The sequence below is a fragment of the Tupaia chinensis genome, unplaced genomic scaffold (assembly GCF_000334495.1).
Source record: "Tupaia chinensis unplaced genomic scaffold, TupChi_1.0 Scaffold144247_1, whole genome shotgun sequence".
Taxonomy (NCBI): Eukaryota; Metazoa; Chordata; class Mammalia; order Scandentia; family Tupaiidae; genus Tupaia; species Tupaia belangeri.
The window spans coordinates 1932570-1938271 of record NW_006204105.1 but is presented as its reverse complement, the minus strand read 5'-3'; positions in this window follow the sequence as shown (position 1 = coordinate 1938271).

The following is a 5702-nucleotide window of genomic DNA, read 5'->3' as shown; positions in this document are numbered from 1 at the left end:
GCAATCCCTTCTCCTCCATTCTCCTCTCGGGATCTTGGGCACGCACGCACACGTATCCGGCGTGAGTTTTAAGCCACCAGGTCCGGGACACGAACCGCGGTTGACTACGTGGGAGTCCAGCAACATAGCCATTACGCTAACTGCTGGTTCCCTGTTGATGACTCTTTTTTGGTCAGAAGTGGCTGGATTTCATTTGTCATTAATAAAATAGCCACCCAGGACCAAATGCCTTCAGCGGAAATGTGAGAGCCTATCTAGTCCTGAGCCATCACCCACAAAGGCAGACACTCGGACTTTTAAACCTCTGTGATCATTCTCCTTGCATCCACCAGTGGAGAATGAAATGTTCATTATTTAAAGAGAATAGAAAATAACTTCTCATACTAGACAGACCATGCAGCCCAAAAGAGGGGCTAGGGAATTAGATCCTCCATTCTGCCAAGGACATGCTAGCTGGGGCGGCCAGATTTGTGCTTGCCTCTACTTCCAGACTCAGGTGAGATGAGGATCTGGCCAGGGCTATGAGCTAGGTCAGAGGAGGCTCTTCCCTGGTTTGGGCCCATAATCTGTAAGTTACCTCTTCTACCAAGTTAATTAATGAAAATAAATAAATTTTTAAAGGGGGGGGGGCATGAAGGAATCCAGAACTCTTGGGTGATATGCACAGTATCCATGGTGACACTGCCATTAGCCAGGGTAAGGAGATTACCAGCACCAGGAGACTGGTTGATCCCAGACAAACCAGCCCTCCAAATGGTTGAGATAGGTAACTACATGGATAAAAAGACATAATTTGAACACATAAGATTTTTAAATGTCGCTTTATAACCTGATGGGATTTTCAGAGCAATCACACATATGGGTGTCTGTGATGAGGCAGACCTTTCCAGAGTCCCTGGACGTAGTATTGGGAAAGCAGGCAGGGGCAAGCAGTCCCACCACTGGTCTCACTCAAGCAGGCAGGACAAGCATTGTGTTGTGGCTCATAGCCAAGGACCTCAGCAAACCAAGGGTGAGGTAACTTGTCTATCCCTAGAAAAATATTCACTTAGTTCACATACTTTCCAAGGACTTTATAGGACAGCTAACAAACACGAGGAAACAATCCACAAATCCTTATTCTCCTAATTCTCAATGATGTGGCTCCAGGAAACTAGGAGGTTTGAGGACTCTGGTTGGTAGGACCTGTGACACTAAGGTGAACAAGAATTCACCAAGCCCCCGTGTTGCTATTCATGGCTGCCCTTACCACTGGAAATGAGAAGTTCTGACTGAGCTCAGAAAACAGCAAAAGGTGAGGTACCTTCTTCCAGGAAAAGCAATGAGAGAAAAAAATAAGTCTTTATTTCCACAGTCTTCCTCTCTTTCTCATCTGAGCCTTGCGCTCTGTGCCAGGCCCCTTGTTAAGTGGTTGACATGCACTAACTCATTCCATCCACTTCACGCGCCATGAGCCAAGAACTAGTAATACCAGCCCCATTCTACACATAAGAAAACCGAGGTACAGATGAATTTAATAACCAAGGAGCGGCCTCACAGATTTTACCTCAAGAAACCTGGCTCTAGAACCAGAATTTTTAACCCCTATACCAACAGCTTCTCTCCACACACGCATATAGCCGTACAACTTACACACCTGTAAGTGTCCTGGGCAAAGTCAGGGGATAGTGAGGGGGCACTGAGGGCATTGTCTTATACATGTCAGGGGGAGGAAAAAAGAAAGCTTTCTGGGATCTAAAATACACATGGAGGGGCCAGCAGGTGGCGTGGTGGTTAAAGCCGCTGGATTCCTACATTCCAGTCTCAAACCTGGTGACGTGCTTTCTTTCTTGCTTTCCCTTTCTCTCTCTCTTTCTCTGCCTCTCTCTGGTCAAATTAAAAAAATAATAACAAGTGTAAATAAATAAAAATTTTAAAACAAACAATGAAATAAAATAAAATACACATGGGAGGCCTTCTCAGCTTGAGCACAACATACTTGCGAGCAGAGAAATGAAAGAGCAGAGGCTCCCATTGTATGTTTGGTCAGGACCAAGCACAGCTGAGTCCTCAGCAGAATGGATATCGCGGTAGGAACCACTGGGGCAGCAGCTCTGGGCTGGATTCAGTCACCTGAGATTGAGCCACCAAGCTTTCCTTCCATTCCTGAGGCTCAGTGTCTTGTCTGCCTCAGACCAGCCCCTGGCCTCCCCTGTGGCTCTAGGGCCCAGTTGGCCTGGATGGCTTTGATATAGAAGGTTTCCCTTTCTTTGGCTCTGATACTTTATCCACTCAACCTTAAACTCACCTGTTTCCTGAAGGCTTCCTAACCCTCAAACGTGCCCATCAGTTTTGTCTAGGTTGTGGAGTCCACACACACCTATGGGCTGGTAACTGAGAGATTAAGAAGCAATTAGAAGTCTTTCCAGCATGCAGTTCATTTCCAAAGCACCTGCCCATCTGTAGTGGAATCTGTCCTCGAGTGGTGGACATCAGTCACTGCCAAGCAGACAGCCTCTGCCCTCAGACTGAGGAGTTCTTGAGGAGAGGATATGGTCATCCAGCCTGGGAGCTATCCCCACAACTGTAGCCACTAGCAAGCTGCTACTGCCTGTGGTGGGCCCTCAAACGTTTTCAAATAGAGCCTCCCTCTTGGAACCATTTGCGAACACACACACACACATACACATACAGAGCCACAGGGCTCAATTCAGGGGTATTCCTTATATTTTAATCCTCATTCCTACCGCCCAGATCCAGCTGATATGCTAATTAAGGAGTGGTTCTTGAGGCTATAAACACTAACTGCTATCAGTCATTTTTTTCCTTAGAGTAGCTGAGGACCCAGAAATCAGATTCATCATGGGAAAGTGGACATGAAGAAAAAAGCTTCAGGTCCTTGGGCTGAGCATAAGCGAATAGAATTCAGTAGTTCAGAAGAAAACACTTTGGTTTTGGAGAGAAAACTTTGGATTGATTTGGCAGGAAAGGGGAGTAAAATGGAGATCCTAAAGCCTTTCTGGGCACAAGACCAGCCAAGGAGAAACCTGGCGAGGCAGGAGGTATAGACTTGCTTAAGAGAACCTTAGTTCTGAAAGGGAGCACCTCCATAGGGATGCTGCCAAGTCCCCAGCAGCTTCCAGGTTCAGAGACTGCTCTAGTTGGGGAACTTTACGTTTGGTCATGCTCCTGTGCCTAGGAGGCTGCAGTCTGCTTCCTTTACTGAGGCTGCAGCCCTGTCCGGCACAGCCCCCAGAGAAGACAGGCCTATGGAGCCTGTGTGCAGGAAGCTATGGAATGAACAGAGTCAGTCCTTCAGACATCCCTAGGCTCTGGCCCTAACCGGCCTGGCTACTTCCAGGGAGATCTAGAAGGAAGAAGGTGAAACAGAAGTAGACCTCCCCTCTTTCTTTTCTTCTTTTCTCCATTTTAGGTTTTTAGGTGGAATGTTGGCAGCCTCTCTCCTAGGACTATTTTTTTCTTTCCCCTTGAGGGCAAATCTAGCCCCACTGGTGAACTTGCTTGATGCAAAAACTGCATTACAACTCCATAGTCTCACCCAGGTGTACCCAGCATGGGTGTTGCTCCAGGTGTGAGCTCGGTGCTGCTCCTGCTCTCCCTCATACCTTCCCTAGTAACCACCGCCATGTTCACCCAGCCCGGGATCTTCCCTCCGTACTGCAGTCACATATTTCCACCCAACCAATGGACCACCAGCAGCTCTCCACTGGCCTGCGACTCCCTCATGCTGTCTTTCCATGAATTCTAGTTCCTAGGTGTAACTGGAAGCCCAGCTCGCTTGTGCCTCTCGGGGTAAGATTATGGGAAGGATGTGAGTGACTGGAGATATGTCTGAGGAGGTGGTGATTGGAGATATGGCTGGGCAAAAGAGAGGAAAGGTCTGTTTGGGGAGCATCCGCCAAGACCCTCACCCAAGCCAGTGGCCCCTTAGGGCTCCAACACCACCGGGCAGTTCTATTTGGGCAGCTCTATTTAGCTCCTTATTTCTCACCTGGGGGCTCTTTCTAGGTCCTGCTGTGCAATAAGGGCAAGTCTACCAGCTATCTCCTGGAAGTCTGAGAAATGCAGATCGTGGCCTTTTAGAATTGAGAAAAGCTTGAGGAAGTAAAACCTAAGGAAACATAAAAAGGACTGGCAGGAAAAGACAGAACTTAAGAAAGAGGTCCAGTCCATGGTGTGGTGGGTAAGGCAGCTTGGTCTGACACGGCTGACAGCGCGTGGTTTGAGTACAGCGGCTGGAAAAATATGGGCACGTATGCATGCGTGCCCGAAATCCTGAAAGGAGGGAGAAATGGAGATGGGATTGTCCGTGCGACCATTCCTCATGGGGATGCTTTCTCGCTAGCTCTTGCTGTCACTTTCTGTCTTCCACCAGTGCACACGCCACTCACAAATATTTTTAAAAAAAGAAAGGAAGGAAGAGGAAGAGAGGAGACTAGGAAGAGAAGTGAAAGAAGAGAAAAAAGGAACAACAATAAAAAAGAGGAAAAAGAGAACCAGAGAAAAGGGAAAAAAAAGTTGAATACAAGGAAAGAGGCCAGGATTGCTTTGGCTGCTGAAGGCCTGGCCCCATCCCAGTCATGTAGGTTCCCCATCGGCCCACCTATACTCCTCAAGCAGCTCAGCACTATCAGGGTCTGGTAGGAGAAGAGGACTAGGGGTCCTGGAAGTGTCTTCTGAGCAAACACATTATGTATAGCAGAGCCAAGAGGGCCCCCAATCTGGAGTTTGAAGCCCTTGGTTAAGGAATCTTAGCACAATGCAGACGTCTGAGTGACGTGTCTGAGTGACCTGTCTGAACTAAGGTGCAGACCCAAGGGCAGGTATTATGGGTCCCCAGCACCCCTCCCCCAAACACTGGTGTGATGGATTGGTGTGTTGGATACAGAGTCTCCCAGGCAGTGGGAAGATAACAATTAGGGAGCAGAAAGAGAAAAAACAGTTGTAGGAAGAAAAGACTAGAGGGGCTGAAGACCCCAGGGAATCTGAGACTGAGAAACAGGCCCTGGAGCGGTAGAAGTTCGGCCAGGTCGGCCTAGGCTGAGGAGGGAGGCTCCTTGGCTGCCTGTGGGGGTGAGAGGGATTGGTGGGAAACCCATGGTGTTGGGCGATTTCCGTAGTTTCATATTTTCTCAAATCTTAATCCAATTTGAGGTTATTAGGCAAAGTGCTGGCAAAGGTTGCTTGTCAGTCTCATTTCAGTAAATCCCGGGCTCCGGGAAGGCTGGGAAGACAGACCCTCTACTCACCGAGTTCACAGCTGCCCCTCCCATCAGTGCTGGGGAAGAGGTGGGAAGGCCATGAGTTCTCTCCCTAAAGCTGGAGTGGGTTTCTCTGTGTGCTCCCCAACCCCTCGTACAATTCACCTCCCTGAACTGGAGCCTCTGCCTTAACTTTTCCTCTTGCACTCCTCTCACCCCCAACCTCTCCACACCTTTTCTCCCAGCTTCTCCAGTCAAAGACAAATAAAGCCCAGCTTCCTGCCTGGGGTGAATCACCCCAATCGGTCTGCCCCAAGGAGTGGGGAGAAAAAACCCTGGCGAAGAGGAATGCACAGCAAACCCAGGCGAACAGATGTGCCTGGAGCCCGTGCCGTCCCTGGCTGGGCCCAGAAAGCCACTCCTCAGCCCCGCGGCCGCAGAATTACATTATTTTCTCCTCGATCCAATCATCTTTTTACAGAAAAAAAAATTTAAAGAAAT